At 47.6% G+C, this 17577-nt stretch overlaps 1 protein-coding gene across 4 annotated transcripts in view; it reads right to left on the bottom strand.

The window, feature by feature from the left end:
• Nucleotides 1–17577, bottom strand: part of SMUG1 (single-strand-selective monofunctional uracil-DNA glycosylase 1) — an 80470-nt gene that overhangs the window by 44309 nt on the left and 18584 nt on the right. The gene's annotated exons all lie outside the window — the stretch shown is intronic.

Below are 17577 nucleotides of genomic sequence, written 5' to 3'. Positions count from 1 at the left end.
CAGGGGAGTCGCTTCACAGGTGGTGAAGCAGGTCTGCAGGTGTCTATCTTTCTCTCCTCCTCTCTGTCTTCCCCTCCTCTCTCCATTTCTCTCTGTCCTATCCAACAACGACAACAACAATAATAACTACAACAATAAAACAACAAGGGCAACAAAAGGGAATAAATAAATAAAATAAAATATTTAAAAAAAAAAAAAGAGAGAGCCTTGGAGCCGTCTCTACTGCCCCTGTCTTCTGCCACACAGCTGGCCAAAGTGGCCATCTGCTCTCCCTCGCTCCCCTGTCACCACTGTGATGCAGAGCTTGGTTATTTGCCGGGGGATTTATAGTAGGAGCCAGGACAGCAGCTAAATCCCCCAGCCACTGAGGTAAATCAGCCGCTGTGATGGGCTGGAACGAGGAGCTGGCAGGCCTGGGCGGCAGCACAGCAAAACCAAAAAGGAAGACACTTGTCCCCGCTCCCTGGGGGTGGCAGCCAATAAATCCCCTCAGGCACCCATTAAGGCCTGACCACTCTTGGGGGCTGCCAGTTACGCCACAGCAAGCAGTGCCACAGAAACAGGCTCCTGCCAAGGGCGGTGGGGGTGGGTGGGAGACCACCAGCTCTCCCACAAGCAGCCTCGTGAGAAACAGTGGTCCAGAGACCAAAACCCGCTTTCCGAGGAGCGGCCAAAGCAGCATCACCATGAGGAGAAAGGCGTCTTCTCGACAGCCAAGTTCTTAAGTTCAAACTCTGACTCTGTGGTCACACAGTAGAGACCAGGCCTTTCAAGCAAGATCAGAGTTTGTCACCGCCCCCTCATGCCACACATATGCCAGAGTGATGCTCTGGTGTCTCTTTCTTTCTCCTCCCCTCCCCTTTCTCATAAATACAGTCTGTGGCCAAGGGAAAGGGCTCAACTAGGAGGACATCAGGTTTCAGGTTTGCATGCCTGGGGTTTCCAGTTCAATCCCCAGCACCTCAAGGGCTGGGGGAGGTGGGGGTGCTATGGCTTATAAATAAATAAATACATACATATTTATCAAAGAAGAAGTCCCTGGGACATGGGGGTGATGCAGTGAATAGAATATTTGATCCTCAAACATGAAGTCTTGAGTTCAGTCCCTGTCATCACATGTACTAGAACGATGCTCTGGTTCTCCCCAACTCCCCTTTCTCTTTAATAAATAAATAAATCTTTTTAAAATTAATAATAAGGAATCCTTAGCCTCAGACTCAGGCTAGCATGTTTTAGCTGTGTGGTCGTGGGCATCTTAGTTGCTCCATCATGCCTCTGTTTCCTTGGCTGTGAAGTAGTGAGAGCCACCGCTACTTCACACAGCTAAAGCCCACAGAGGTGTTTGCTGGAGCTGCTTGCTAGTGTCTCATCTTGAATGGGGAGCCAGTGCACAGGACTTATATTCCAGGGGCCCCAGGATTCAGTTCCCAGCATCACTGATAGCCAGAGCTGGGCAGTGCTCTGAGGGTAAAGCTATTCTCTCACCTTCTGTCATCTTCAGTCTCCCTCTCCCAGCCTTCCTGCCACCCTGCCCTTCACAATGGCTCCAGACACTGCCCTCAGAGGCCGGCAGGGTCCAGTGAGACTAACGGCAGCCTTATTCAGGGACTCGCTGACAGGCAGCAACCCCAAAAGAAACATATAGCTGAAGTGAAATATGACATGATAAGAGTAGTTGTCTGCCCCCACTCCCCACCCCACCCTCCAAAAAAAAGATCTGCTCTATAACAAACCCACGAAGAGGGTGGAGAGATAGCTCAGCCTGTTAGGTCACCAACATGCAGGCCAGAAGTCATAGAGCTGCGGCTTCAGTCTCCAGCGCCACCTTACAGCAGAGCTGCCTCTCTCTCTCTCTCTCTCTCTCTATCTATCTATCTACCTATCTATCTATCTATCTATCTCTCCTTCCCCCCTTCTCTCTCTCTCCCTCCCTCCCCCCATAAAAAATGAATTAAAGAAAGAGAAAGGGGGCTGGGTGGTGACACACCCAATTAAGTGCACATATGACCAAGTACAAGCATCCACACAAGGATCTAGGTTCAATCCCCCAGCTCCCCACCTGCAGGGGGACGCTTCACAAGCAGCAAAGCAGGTCTACAGGAGTCTTTCACTCCCCCTGTCTATCTCCCCCTCCTCTCTCAATTTCTCTCTGTCCAATAAAATGGGAAAATAGCCACCAGTGGATTTGTAGTTTTGGCACCAAGCCCCAGCAATAACTCTGGAGGTGAAAGAAAGAAAGAAAGAAAGAAAGAAAGAAAGAAAGAAAGGAAGGAAGGAAGGAAGGAAAAGAGACACCTATAAAGAGCAAGAACAGAGAAATAAGTGGAGATAAGAAAATATCTCTGGAAAGGAAAGCTAAGAATGTGCTCAAAAGTCAACATTCAGACTCTTTGTGTTATGTGCACTTAACCCAGTGTGCCACCACCCAGCCTCAAATTCCTAGCACTGAAAAGAGATGAGTTTTGAAGGTTGGAGAAATAGCTCCCTTGGACAGTGTGCTGCTTTGCCAAGTGTGCAACCCAGGTGTGAGCCTAGCCTCCACATCTTCCGTGCGGTAGTTTCTTTTACTCTCTCTCATTCCCTCTCTCTGACTGTATCTGAAAAAGAAAAGGAAAGGAGGGAGTCGGGCAGTAGCGCAGTGGGTTAAGCACACGTGGCATGAAGCACAAGGACCGGCATAAGGATTCCAGTTCAAGCCCCCGTCTTCCCATCTGCAGGGGAGTCGCTTCACAGGTGGTGAAGCAGGTCTGCAGGTGTCTGTCTTTCTCTCCTCCTCTCTGTCTTCCCCTCCTCTCTCCATTTCTCTCTGTCCTAAAAACAATGACATCAATAACAACAACAATAATAACTGCAACAACAATAAAAAACAACAAGGGCAACAAAAGGGAAAATAAATAAATAAAATATTTTTAAAAAGGGAAAGGAAGGGAGGAAAGAAGGAAGGGGAAAACAAAGCCAAATCAAAGAAACAGCACCAGGAATCTTGTTTTTATACCATCATCAAAAGGGAAGGGAATCTGGAAAACACCAGAGGAAGTCAGGTACTATTTCTCTTCTCTGAGAGAAGAGAGGGGGAAAAAGGAAGGACACTCATAAGTAGTCATGGGTGTAGGTGTGACTTAGGAAGTGAAGGCAGGACCGTAGAAAAAATGACACATACACAAAAAGAAATTAGATGATAGATATAGATATAGATGATATATATAGATATAGATGATATATATAGATATAGATATAGATATAGATGATATAGATATAGATATAGATGATATAGATATAGATATAGATGATATAGATATAGATGATATAGATATAGATATAGATGATATAGATATAGATATAGATGATATAGATATAGATATAGATGATATATATAGATATAGATGATATATATAGATATAGATATAGATGATATATATAGATATAGATATAGATGATATATATAGATATAGATGATATATATAGATATAGATATAGATGATATAGATATAGATGATATATATAGATATAGATGATATATATAGATATAGATATAGATGATATATATAGATATAGATGATATATATAGATATAGATATAGATGATATAGATATAGATGATATAGATGATATAGATATAGATATAGATGATATAGATATAGATATAGATGATATAGATATAGATATAGATGATATATATAGATATAGATATAGATGATATAGATATAGATATAGATGATATAGATATAGATGATATATATAGATATAGATATAGATGATATAGATATAGATGATATAGATATAGATGATATAGATATAGATGATATAGATATAGATATAGATGATATAGATACAGATGATGTAGATATAGATACAGATAGATACAGAACAGATACAGATATAGATATAAAGTCAACCTTTTATCTGTGGCCTTCGGACAACTACTGCAATTTCCAGTGGAGACACAAAACTCTGGTGGTGGGAATGATGTGGAATTATACCCTTGTTATCTTATAATTTTAAAAATCAATATTAAATCACTAATAAAAAATTTAATGAAATAAATGAGACTTGGCATGTAGCTTAGTGGTAGAGCACAGACTTTGCATGAATGAGACATTACGTTCTACCCTTAGTGGTTGGGGGGAGAAGAAAGAAGAAGAGAAAGAAAGGGAGGAAGGAAGAAAGAAAGAAAGAAAAGGAAGGAAGGAAGGAAGGAAGGAAGGAAGGAAGGAAGGAAGGAAGGAAGGAAGGTAAAAAGAATACAGAAAGCCATGTGGGCGTTAAACAGCCCCTCTCCTCCTCCGAAGTTCCTTGATGTGTTCACAACCATGTACTGAGCACCTGCTATGGGCTGTGGTCACTATCAAGGACTCAGGCTTTCCTTCTTACTCTGAGCCACACTAGCCCTTCTGTCGTGGAGGAAGTGGAAAGTGTGTGAGAGCAGAAAGGACTGTCAGGATGGAAGGCCAGGGGCCCTGGGGGTGAGCCCACACAGAGCTGCCTCAGATCTCAGCTGTTCCTGTAGCCCAGGAACTCAGGCTGAAGTGAATCAGAAATAGCCAGAAACTGGTATCCTGTACCCAGTCCCTTCTTGAGTGGCCTCTCTGGGATGAAGTCTCTGTCTGTCAGCCTCCTCCCTTTTGGCCCAGCTGAGGGCTGCTCCTGGCTGCTCCTGGCTGCTCCTACTCCTTAGTGCGCCAGCATGGGAATCCTTGGGAACCTAAAGCGTCAGCTGCTCTGTTCAACAACTTGTTTGGCTTTGTATGTTAACTTTCTTTTCAGCCACCAGGTTCCAGATGCCAGCATGATGTCGACCAGATTTCCTTGGACAGACGACCCCACCAATGTGTCCTGGAGCTCCGCTTCCCCAGAGACCTGCCCTACTAGGGAAAGAGAGAGGCAGACTGGGAGTATGGACCAACCAGTCAACAGCCATGTTCAGCGGGGAAGCAATTACAGAAGCCGGACGTTCCACCTTCTGCAACCCACAAGGACCTTGGGTCCATACTCCCAGAGGGATAAAGAATAGGAAAGCTATCAGGGGAGGGGATGGGATATGGGGATCTGGTGGTGGGAATTGTGTGTTGTACTCCTCCTATCCTATGGTTTTGTTAATATCTCCTTTTTTAAATAGATAGATAGATACTATAAACTACTTCAATTTATTTTCTACTTAGACCTAGATACCCTTCTCTCCTACCCACTACTACACTTCTCTTGATCACTCTAAGTCTAACATTATCAGATAAAGGTCTACAAAAGCTGGATAAAGGCAAGGGAATGACACACTTTTGGTCACTACCAGGTCACCCTATCATCTGGGGCTTTAGTCAGAGAATCCTTAGATTCTCACATAGATATGATGGACCTAGACCTCTAATGGATCCTTCTCATTTCCATCAGGAACATCATCATAGGCCCTCTTGTGGGCCTCTACAGGACCTTTCCTTCAATGTAGAACATCAGTGGTGGGGACTAACCCACTCTCCAAAGGAGAGTTAGGTCAGCCTACTCTGCAACTTGAGGAAGACTGGTCCTGAAATGACTGCAGCCTAGAATGTTCCTATATCTGACCATGGAATGCGAACTCAGACTGACAGGGATGCAGAGGTTACACAGGCTCCTGTGCTAAATATGAATAGACATGGGCCCTGGGTCAGATCAATGGGATTTATTGTTAATGGTTTTTATACTTTCGTCATATTTGGGAGCTACTCTCTGCCCTAATCCGGCTTTCTAGTTCTATTCTTAACTCTGGCATGATCTTCCCAAACAATAATTTAAACCCACCTGCATGTTAGCTATTGGGCTCAGGCAAAATGACTAAAGCTATGGACCCCTTCGAATATATCTAAAATAGACTTTCCAGCTTCTTCCCACATGAAGACCCTTAGTTTCATCTGCTCTATTGTTACCTTTGAGTTCCTGTTTATTAAACAATTTGTTCTGCTTTATATCTTGCCACTTGTTAGCCAACAAGTTGCAGATGCTACCATGATGCCAACCTGACTTCCCTGAGCAGATGATCTCACCAATGTGTCCTGGAACCCCACCTCCCAGGAGCCCTATCCCATGAGGGGCAGACAGCCAGCCTGGGGGTATGAATCGACTTGCCAATGTTCATGTTCAGCAGAGAAGCAATTGCAGAAGACAGACCTTCTACCTTCTGCACCCTATTTAGAGTTTTGGTCCAGACTCCCAGAAAGATAATGAGTAGGAAACCTTCCAAGGGAGGGGATATGGAACTTTAGTGGTGGAAATTGTATCTGTTGTCCGTTACAATCCTGTTAATCACTATTAAATCACTAACAAAATAATAATTAAAAATAAAGAGTCAGCTGCTTGCCCAAAGAGATACAGCCTCCCCATTGGCACAATGTCAGTTATTTGTGCTGGGGCGGCGGGGGAGGGGGGGGAGACGAGGGACAAAGCACAGGGACAAATGGGGAGGAAAGAGATGAATTCTCCTTAGGGAAAACCCCAGACTTGGGGGGGGGGGCTCTCTCACACTCACAGAGATGAGGCTCCATCCCCCAAGAGCCAGCAAAAACCTCCCTGTCTACAGATACCTCCGTATACAGGCCATACAAAAGTGGGTTTGGGGAGTTGGGGGGGGTTTCCTCAGGAAGGTAGGCAGTGCTGGAGGTGTGTAGATAAGTACACCTCCAAGCATTTGACACAGGTGACAGGCCCAGGGGGACCCACTCTACTATCTGGAGATCTTTTTGGGGTGATTTTAAGGGCTTGGTAGGATTAAGAACCCAAGCAGAGCCCTGAGCAAGCAGGTGCATCTAAGTGTGCACCAGCAAAGACCAGCAGGCTGCCATCAGCATGAGCACTGACCTCAGCGTCTCCTGAAGCACTGCTGAAGCACCTCTTCACTGAGGGCTTGTGGGTAAAAGACCATATGAAACCCAGAAGTGAAGACAGAAGTTCCTAAAACTTTAGTTTTATTTATTTTATTTTATTTTATTTTATTTTATTGCCTCCAGGATTATTGCTGGGGTTTGGTGCTGGCACTATGAATCCACTGCTCCTGGCTGCCATTTTTTCCTTTTTATAGGATATGACAAAAATTGAGAGGGGTGGGGGAGATAAAGAAGGGAAGAGAAAGAGAGACACCTGCATACCTGCTGTACTGCTTGTGAAGCGATCCCCCTGCAGATGGAAAGTCGGGGGCTTGAACTGGGATCCTTGTGCAGGTCCTTGTGCTTTGTGCTATGTGCACTACCACCCGGCTCCCCCAAAACTTTACATATAAGAGATCCTCCCACCCAGGCACCATCCTTCACCTTTTTTTTTTTTCCTCTTTAACTTATGTATTATTTATTGGATAAAGAGAGAACTAGAGAGTGAAGGGGAAGATAGAGAAAGAGAGAGGGGCTGGGTGGTAGTTAAGCACATATGCTACAATGTAGGTTCAAGCACCCAGTCCCCACCTGTAGGGGGAAGGCTTTGCAGGTGGTGAAGCAGTACTACAGGTGTCTCTCTGTCTCTCTCCCTTTTTATCTCCCCTTCCTCTCAATTTCCGGTTGTCTCTATCCAATAAATAAAAACTGGGAGTCGGGCGGTAGGAAAGTTCAAGGACCGGTGTAAGGATCTCAGTTCGAGCCCCCAGTTCCCCACCTGCAGGGGAGTTGCTTCACAGGCAGTGAAGCAGGTCTGCAAATGTCTTTCTCTCCCTCTCTCTGTCTTCCCCTCCTCTTTCCATTTCTCTCTGTCCTATCTAACAACGATGACATCAATAACAACAACAATAATAACTACAAGAATGATAAAAAGGGCAACAAAAGAGAAAATAAATATAAAAATTTAAAAAGTAAAAATAAATAAAGATTAAAAAATTAAGAGAAAGAAAAATACCTGCAGCACTGCTCCACCACTCATGAAGCTTTCTCCCTGCTGGGGAAAAGTGGGGGCTGGAGGCTGGAACCTGGGTCCATGTGCATGGAAGCATCTGCATTAAGCCAGATGCAAACCCTTCCCCATTCTCTCACCTTTAAAGCCAGACAGACTGACAAGACAATGCACACAGAGGGGTCTGCCCTGGCAGGCCAGTAAAGCCATAGCTGGCAAGGTCTTTCCAGGAAGCACCTCTTTCAAATACATTTACTTGCTTGCTTTCTCTCTTCCTTTCTTCCTTTCCTTCTTTCTTTCTTTCTTTCTTTCTTTCTTTCTTTCTTTCTTTCTTTCATTCTTTCTTTCTTTCTTCCTCCCTCTCTCTCTCTCTTTCTCTCTTTCTTTCTTTCTTTCTTTTTTTCGTTTTTCTGGTACTCAGTGCCTGCACTACAAATGCACTGTTCCTGTGGCCATTTTTACCCCAATTTTTTGGATAGGACAGAGAGAAATTGAAAGGGGAGGGGAAGATAAAGAGGGAGAGAGAAAAATAGACACCTGCAGATCTGCTTCACCACTTGTGAAGTGACCCCCCCCCCGCAGGTGGGAAGCCAGAGGCACAAACCGGGATCCCTGTGTGGGTCCTTGTGCTTAGTACTATGTGCATTTAACCTGGTGTGGCACCGCCAGACCCCCTCAAATACATTTCCTCATGGAACCTTCCATACCTGGTTCCTCCCCACCCACAGAAATAATCTCTGCTCTGCCCAAGGTACTGAGTCTTCAGGTTGGCTTTGGGAACCCTCCTCACAGCAGACCTACACTGAGCTCCTCCCCCTTCTCCTCCCTCCACCACTGCCCTGGTACCCTTCTGGGCCAAACAGCATGCCCTGAGCCACCCTGCTTCCCACCCCTGTAGCCTGGGATGCCCTCCCTGCTGAGCCTCAGGGTTCCCATTTGCTTACACAACCTCCAAGGCCAAAATCAAATCCAGCCCATTTCACTCAAGCTCTTTCATGTTCACTTAGACTCTTTCACTGCACATTGTGTCCTTCGCCTTTCTCTGGGTCTCCTGACCTGAGAAGTGCTCTCTCTGGGTGGTGTTCAGGGAGCTGAGCGAAAGCTCCTTTGAAAGCCTGGCCTTGGGTAAGCTTCTCAGAAGAAAATGGGGGGAGGTCACTCAGGGACACAGAGGTGGCAGAGATCTCTGGAACTCCACTCCTCTGAGTCACAGGACAGAGCTTGGGAAGACAGACAGCAGGTGCTCCTCCTTCAGACTCACAGGGCCTGTCTGCTCCAAGTGTGACCTGACAGCCAGCAGCAGCCCACAGATTCACATGTTCAGCCCAGCCTAGTCCTAGTCTCTAGGCTAAAAAGACTTGGGTGACTGTGTGCACACTAGAGTTTGAAAGAACCAGAAAGGCCGAGCCAGGGGCCAGCAGGTGAGTGCAGTGCCAGAGACATTCTTTCATATAAGTAGCCTCCCAAGAACTATATCTACCATGTACAAATGCTAAGCATTGTGGGTAAAATGGTGAATGATTCAGACCCAGGTACCCAGGCTGGAGAGGATGGCAACCATCGGGGTACCTCAGCCCACCTCCTCAGAGTGAGAAGGGATCCTGGGTCAAGAACCAGGGGGCATTGGAGAATCTACTGGTGATCCAGTGGTAATCTCTCCTGAAGGCCTAACTGCTCATGACCCTAAGACTACTGAGGGGCCCCTCCCATCCCCACCCTAAAGACAGAGCATCAGTACACAGCTCCAGGCAGGTGGCCTCCCACAACAGGGGGCCTAGGAGCACCCAGGAAGGGAGGACAGCCCGAGCTCTTCTCCATCCCCCCACCCCCACCTTAGGGTCTGAACTAGAAGAGAGCTTACACCTGGAGAAAGGCATTCGAGGTCAGGGGCTGGTGGGAAAAACACAGGGGTGGTAAGAGGTACATCAACTCAGGGACAGTGTGGGGGCTCAAAACAGAAGTGAGCAGTGTAAGGAAGAAGGGGTGGGGGGCTAGGTGCTCAACAGCATCTCAGAGAGAAACACAACGTGGCTGGGGATGTACACTGGAGATGGTGAGATATGGTCAAATCTGGGATCAATTTGGATGATACAACCAATAGAACTTGCAAATAGATGAGGTAGATGAAGGAAAGAGGGTTGAAAATGCCTGACTCAGACTGGCAAAATAGCTCACTTGAATAGTGGGCTACTTTGCCATGTGTGTGACCCAGGTTTGAGCCTGGCCCCCATCACATTGAAGGAAACCTCAGTGCTGTGGTGTCTTTTCATTCTCTCAGTCTCTCTCTCTCTCTCTCTCTCTCTCTCTCTGCCTCTGCCTACTAAAAAAAAATCCTGACCCTGTGGCCTGCAAGATGTCACAGTGGCTAGAGCACTGGATTCTCAAGCCTAGGGTTCTGAGTTCAGTGCCTGACATGATCTGCGTCAGAGTAATGCTCTGGTTCCTTCTTTCTCTCCCTTCTCCTCCTCCTCCCCCCAAATTACTACTCAGTTCTGGTTTATCATGGTGCTGAGGATTGAACCTAGAACCTCAGGCTTGAGAGTCTGTTTTCATAATCGTTATGCTGTCTCCCCCACCCACAAATAAGCTTGTTTTTTTATATTTATTTTATTTATTTATTCCCTTTTGTTGCCCTTGTTGTTTTATTGTTGTAGTTATTATTGTTGTTGTCGTTGTTGGATAGGACAGAGAGAAATGGAGAGAGGAGGGGAAGACAGAGAGGAGGAGAGAAAGATAGACACCTGCAGACCCGCTTCACCGCCTGTGAAGCGACTCCCCTGCAGGTGGGGAGCCGGGGTTCGAACCGGGATCCTTATGCCAGTCCTTGTGCTTTGCGCCACCTGCGCTTAACCATAACCTTGTTTTAATGCTTGACCTGGGGATGGGAGATAGCACTACCTGTAGAGCACCAGTGGTTTTATTCCTGAGTCACCAGCGGTCCCAGGTTCAATCTCCAGCACCACAATAAGCCAAAACTGAGCAGTGCTGATCCCTCTCAAAAAAAGAAAGAAAGAAAGAAAGAAAGAAAGAAAGAAAGAAAGAAAGAAAGAAAAGAAAAGAAAAGAAAAGAAAAGAAAAGAAAAGAAAAGAAAAGAAATTATTTTGTGGCTTAGAGGTGGCACAGCAGCTACAGTGCCGGACTTGGAAGCCTGAGGTCCTAAATTTGATCCCTGGTTCTCTCTCTCAGATCTGAGCTACCTGGTAGGTTATGGTAACCCAAGGTGATCTGGGGAAGGTTTGGGATAAAAGAGTTGGAGCAAAGTATGGAGGGAAGGAAAAAGCTTGGGCATAGAGTCAGAAAGATGAGAGTCTGGGTGGAAAAATGTGAGGTATGAAAGTAAAGAGATGGGAAAAGAATGGAAAAGCAGTTGTTTGAGGAGAGCCAAGTGGTGGCACATCTGGCTAAGCACACACACACATTGCAGTGTGCAAGGAGCTGGGTTCAAACCCCTGCTCCCCACCTACAGAGGGGAAGCTTCACAAATGGTTGGTGAAGCAGGGCTGCAGGTATCTCTGTCTCAGTTTCTCTCTGTCTTTATCCAATAATAAATAAATAAATAAATTTTAAAAGAAATTTGCTTAACAGACACAGAGAGGCAAAGGCAGAGAGAAACACAGAGAGAGGGACCACAGCATTAAAGCTTCCTTCAACACAACAGGGGCCAGGCTTAGACTTGGATCATGCACAAGGCAAAGGAAAACACTATCCAAATGAGCTATTTCTAGTTAGAGCTTCTTGAGAGCAAGAACAGCATCATTGAGACCCCTCCATCCCTCATTGCTACTCTGCATCTGTCAGGTATAATCAGGCACTCAGTAAGCACCTGCTGTTTATTGAGATGGAACCCAAAAGGCAACATGAGGTGAAATACAGAGCACTCAACCATGTCTTAAGAGCACAGCTCAACTGCTGGCAGAGGGACAAAGCATGACCTCAGTTTCCCTGGCAAAGCAGTAAAGTTGATCCAAGGTCTTCAGGTCCTCTCTTGCCCCAGCTTTCTTTCCCCCAGCCCCTAAGACTAGGGAGCCTGGGCAGATCCTTGAGCAGGTGTGCATGAGAGGGCCACCCGGCCCATGATGGAGTTTTAAGAGAAATAACAAGTGACTCTGTGAGTGGGTTGAAACCCTAGACAGGAGACAGCAAGGGTTTGTCCACCAGGGAGTCTGGGAAAGAGTCTGAATGAGGCCCCTCATTTGGAGGCCCCTGTGCTAATGATCAAAAGCCTGGCTGGAACCTGAGTGGGGAGGCACAAGGAGGGGCAATTGGTCCTCTGCACTTCCAGACCGCAGCCCCAGGCAATAGGGCCCTGTAGGGGTGCAGCTGGTAAAACACACATGTCACCATGCACAAGGACCTGGGTTTAAGCGCCTTGGCCCCCATCTGCAGGGGAGGGCTTCATGAGTGGCGAAGCAAGTCTACAGGTGTCTCTCTTTCTCTCAGCCTATCTTCCCCATTCCCCATTTCTCTCTGCCTCTATCTAATAAATAAATAATTGTTTTTCAAGAACAATTGAATAAGACTTCCTGCTGCAGTCTTCCTTGTGTTAGAGTCTCAGCATTTGAGTGGTGAGGAGGCTTGCAACTCCACAACTTCTGAGTGCTGGAATGAATGCCCTGACCTCTTCTCCATCTGCAGTCACTCCTTTGGAGGTTTCTCTCAGTATCACTGATGAATCACAAATTCTTATCTCTGGTCTGGACTCCAATAGCAAACTCTGGACCTGTATACCCAACTTCCCACTACACACCAAACAGTCACCTGCCACCACTATTCTTAGCAAGCGTCTCACACCTAACAGGTCCAAACAGACTCTACTGCCCATCCCCGACACAGCAACTCCTGCAGAACTTCCTGATTCAGTTCATAACAGCTCTGTGGTCCTGGCCAAACCAGTTGAAAGCCCTCTGGTAGCATTCCCATCTACTTTCTTTCATGTGCACCAGACAGCCCATCAACAAGTCCCCTGGCTCCCTCCGCACTGTCTATCCAGAATCTGGTGGCGACCACCTTCCTGCACCATGCCACCATACTTTCTTACCAGTTCCCTGCTTCTACCCAGTGTTCTCAGCCTAGTCTCAATGCAGCAGTGAAAAGTCCCTGTAAAAAGCACAGGGCATTGTGCCACTACCTTCCACAGAGGGGAAGCTGGAGTCGCACTGTGACTTCTTAGCCCCCACAAGACCTGGTTATGCCTCCACCCACTTCATCATTTACCCACCCCTTATCCCTGGCTCCAGCTGGGCTGGCCCCAACAAGGTTCCACTAACACACCAGACTTACTCATCAGTGCCCCAGCCCTTGCCATTCTCTTTGTCTGGAAGGCTCTGTCCCCACAAAATCAGCAAAGGCTCAGAGCATCTGGTGAATGGTGAGCTCCTTATGCTGAGGGCCTTGAGCAGGGAAAAGCAAGAGGAGACAGTGGTGTCTGATATCACACAAGAAACAAAACAGTTGCTCTTGTTTTGCTGTCTTCCTAAGCACGCCCCCCACTCTCCCACCCTCCCTCAGAAGAGCCTCAGACTCTGAAGATACCCCTCGCTGTCTGCTCTGGTGGAGTCCTGACACAGACCCTGTGGTCCTCTCAGCCGGCCCCCAGGGAAGGCTACGTTTCTCCCCGCATTCACTCATGGCACTTGCTTCTTCCTTCTTCCAGGTGGACCTGAGCCCTTTCATGGTGCACCTACACTGCTGTTTTGTTTTTTTGTTTTTTTTTTCCTCCAGGGTTATTACTGGGGCTCGGTGCCTGCATTATAAATCCACTGTTCCTGGAGGCCATTTTTTCCATTCTGTTGCCTTTGTTGTTATTGCTGTTGTTGTTGGATAGGACAGAGAGAAATTGAGAAAGGAGGGGAAGGCAGAGGAGGGGAAGACAGAGGGGGGGAGAGGAAGATAGACACCTGCAGACCTGCTTCACCTCCTGTGAAGTGACCACCCTACAGGTGGAGAGCCCAGGGCTTGAACCAGGATCCTTGGGTTTCCCACTATGTACACTTAACCCAGTGTGCTACAGCCCAAACCCCTGCTGTCTGTTCTTAATCTGCTTCCTTTGCTTCTTCTGCCCTTATGTGCTGAGGACTAGAAGTTTGGCATGGGGGAGCCCAGCCCAGCCCCAGACAGGAGCAGAGGTGAGAGAGGAGGGGAAGGGCCTGAGACAGGTGGCAGCAGACAGCCAGAGAGAAAAAACAGAAGGGTCACAGTCAGGGACAGAAATGGGGTGAGAAGTAAAAGCTGACAGATGGCAGGAGGGGGAGACTGGGGTTGAGAGTGGGAGAGGGAGAGGGAGAGGGAGAGGGAGAGGGAGAGGGAGAGGGAGAGGGAGAGGGAGAGGGAGAGGGAGAGAAGGGCCCAGAGTGAGACAGAAAAACAGACAGACAACCTGGCAGGGAGGAACAAAGTCAGTCAGAGACAGAAAGGCAGGCAGAGGAGCAAACGACCAGAAAGAGAGACAGATACGCTCCAAAGAGGTGGGGAGGCAGAGACATCGAGAAGGAGAAGACAGAGACTCAGAGGGGAGACACTGGCGCGGACAGGCCTGGCGGGCTGCAGGAAGCGGGAGGAGGGCGCGGGGCGGGCGGGCGCAGCGGAGCGGGCGGGCGGGCGGGCGCCGGGAGCCGGCTCGTAAAAGCCGCGCCGAGCGGGGAAATTGCCGCCAGAATCGCTGAGCTCCACAAAACGCCGCCCGCGCGGCCCGCCGCCGCGCGCGCTGCAATCTCCAGCCTCATCGCCGCGCGGGCTGGTTATGCATTTAAATGTTATTTAATTGGATTGCGGAGGAGCTGGGGGCCAGAGCGGGCCCCCGCCCCCGCCCCGCACGCTCCGCACGCCCGGGCTGCTCGCCTCCTCCGCAAATCTGTTTTCCAAGTCACAGATTGCACTGCGCCCCCCTCCCAGTACGTTCCCCCCACCTCGACGGCTCCCCTTCGTGTCTGGACGCTTTCCTCGTCTCCCTCCTCCCAGACGGAGCCAGAGGACACTCGGAAACGCAGAGGCTGCACAAATAAGACAGGTCAGCAGCACAGATGGGTCACACGACATCACACCAGCGTCCCTCCCTCTGGAAGACTTTTGGGTTTGGTTTGGTTTGGTTTTAAGTTGCAGGGGAAAAAAGATCACCACGGGTGTCACAAGTACACAAATGCATGTGACACACAGGAGGCTTGGAATGGCACTTAGGGTGACAGTTCCACATGTAAGAGCCTGGTAGTGCCGGTTCTGCAAATACACCTGAGACACACTCAGAGCAAGGCCATCGCACCTTGATGGCTTTGCCTGGTTGGAAGGCAGATCCTTCTTTCAAAGACCTCTCACTCTCCTCCCAGTGGTCAGCTCTTTCCAGTGGAAGAGGTGAACCACCAGGTAGGTTTGAGGAGTCTTGCTATAAAGGCAGAGATGCCTCTGAAAAGTAGGGCTGGCATCTGTGTGAAATGGGGCTTCTTCCTGGCAGCCTCAACTTGGGAGGCCCATTTCCACAGCCTGGACTGCGAGTTCACATCAAGGTAGAGGGAAGGACAGAGCGACCTGCCAAGGCACGTCCTCCACACACCCCCAACCAGTGGACAGGAAATTGCTGAACCTGAAGTGATGAGGTCAAGCTGCTTCAATTAATGAAAATGGAAATGGCAACCCTGCTTGGCACAGTCCACCGTGGAGGACTGTTCTGGGCTCCCGGCCACCTGCCTGCAAGCCAGGCCCAGAGACTGACATCAGACTGACTTCCTTGAGTGGGGCCTGGGGGCAGAAGCGTGGGCAAGGAGAGGTGCAGAAGAACGCTAGGTGTGCATTTATTTTGGTTTTGCTGTTGTATGTGTGACAGAATGGGGGTCAAAACAGGGAGGGAGAGAAAAAGGGAGTTTCCCCAACTACATTACAGCTCAACCTTGACTGGTGAGCTTGGGTTGGGGCCAGGCTGGCGTAAAACCTCCGAAGAAGGCAATTCAGCTTCCCCCAAAGTCATTTCTTTCTGCCTCACCTGATGCTCATAATTGGGAAGTATATCCATGTGTCTAACCTCAATGTCTCATGCTCTAGTTGAAATTAATTCTTCCTTTGGGGCAACAGGAAAAAAAAAGCTGACATCCCCTTAAACAAGAATATTTGAAGTGAGTGACAGTCTGAGGGCTGGGGTGATGGCTCTGAGGTAGAGCACACGCCTTACATGCCTGAGGTCCTGGGATTGATCCAAGGCACCACCTAGGAGCACCATGGACAGCTCCAAGGAGACTCCATGCATTTATTTTGATTTACTTTCTCTCCCATAAAACCACAAAGTAAAATAAGATAAAATAAAATAAATTCTGGCCAAAGAAGTGGCTTAGCAGCAGAGTACTTGCCTTGCATGTAAGAGACTTTGGGTACAATCCCCAACACCACTTAAAATAAAATTGGGTCCGGAGTCGGGTGGTAGCACAGTGGGTTAAGCCCACGTCGCGCAAAGCACAAGGACCGGAGTAAGGATCCTGGTTCGAGCCCCCGGTTCCCCACCTGCGGGGCAGTTGCTTCACAGGCGGTGAAGCAGGTCTGCAGGTGTCTAACTTTCTCCCCCCATCTCTGTCTTCCCCTCCTCTCTCCATTTCTCTCTGTCCTAACAATGACGACATCAATAACCACCACAATAATAACTACAACAATAAAAAACAACAAGGGCAACAAAGGGGAAAATAAATAAATATTTAAAAAATTAAATTAAATTGGGACATAATCTCTACTGAGCCTCTCTCTATCACCCAGCCACATCCAGGCTAGGTTCTTATTCCTTTTCACTACAGGTCTGTTTTATTCTTCTTTCCATCTTTCCTTCTCTGTTTTATTGTTGATTTATAAGATTATAATACGATAGGGCTATAATTCCACAGCACTCCCACCACCAAAGTTCTGTGCCCCACCCCCAACAGTAACCACCATACTTCTCCTAAGCTCACAGTTATGGGTTGAATATATATATATTTCTTTTTTCAAGTTTAAATGTTTCAGTTCTCTATATTCCACTTATAAGTTTCTTTTTTACCAGAGCACTGCTCAGCTCTGGTTTATGGTGGTGTGGGGGATTGAACTTGGGACATTGGAGCCTCAGGCAGGAGAGTCTGTTTGCATAACCATTATGTTATCTACCCCCAAAATTTCTTAAATATTTTATTTATTTATTTGGATAGAGGCAGAGAGAAATTGAGAGGGGAAGTGAGGAGACAGAGAAGGAGAGAGTCCAGGAGACACCTGTAGCACTACTTCACCACTTGTGAAGCTTCCCCCCTGCAGGTGAGGGCCAGATACTTGAACCCAGGTCCTTGTGCATTGTAGCATGTAAGCCACCACCTGGCCCCCACTTACAAGTTAAATTACCCCAAATAACCAAATAAGCCACCACCTGGCCCCCACTTATAAGTTAAATCACCCCATAGTTGTTCTTCCATATTCCTCTTCCCTCCCTGAGGCTGTTTTCCATTTCAGAGATTCAGAAGTAAAAATAAATAAAATATAAAAAAAAAACAAAAGTAGAATTCCCACTTCCTCCATTCATCTCACTAGTCTTAAACCAGGTCCAAAGTACAGCCATTGGTTTCTGCCCAGTTCCTGGTCCCCAAGCACCTCCCCTCACCCTGTTTTCTATCCCCTTGCAGTTGAGGAGAAATTTTTAGAGCTGTCACAGTGGTCTCCTGCTCTGAGGAGGTAGCAGGATTGAGCAAGTGATGAGTGAATTCCTTCTTGCTGCCATCTCACTGGGGCATATGCCCCCACTCACAC

This window comes from Erinaceus europaeus, chromosome 7 (assembly GCF_950295315.1).
Source record: "Erinaceus europaeus chromosome 7, mEriEur2.1, whole genome shotgun sequence".
In the NCBI taxonomy this organism is placed as follows: domain Eukaryota; kingdom Metazoa; phylum Chordata; class Mammalia; order Eulipotyphla; family Erinaceidae; genus Erinaceus; species Erinaceus europaeus.
Note: the sequence above shows the minus strand (reverse complement) of the source record. Positions and strands in the feature narration are given on the sequence as shown.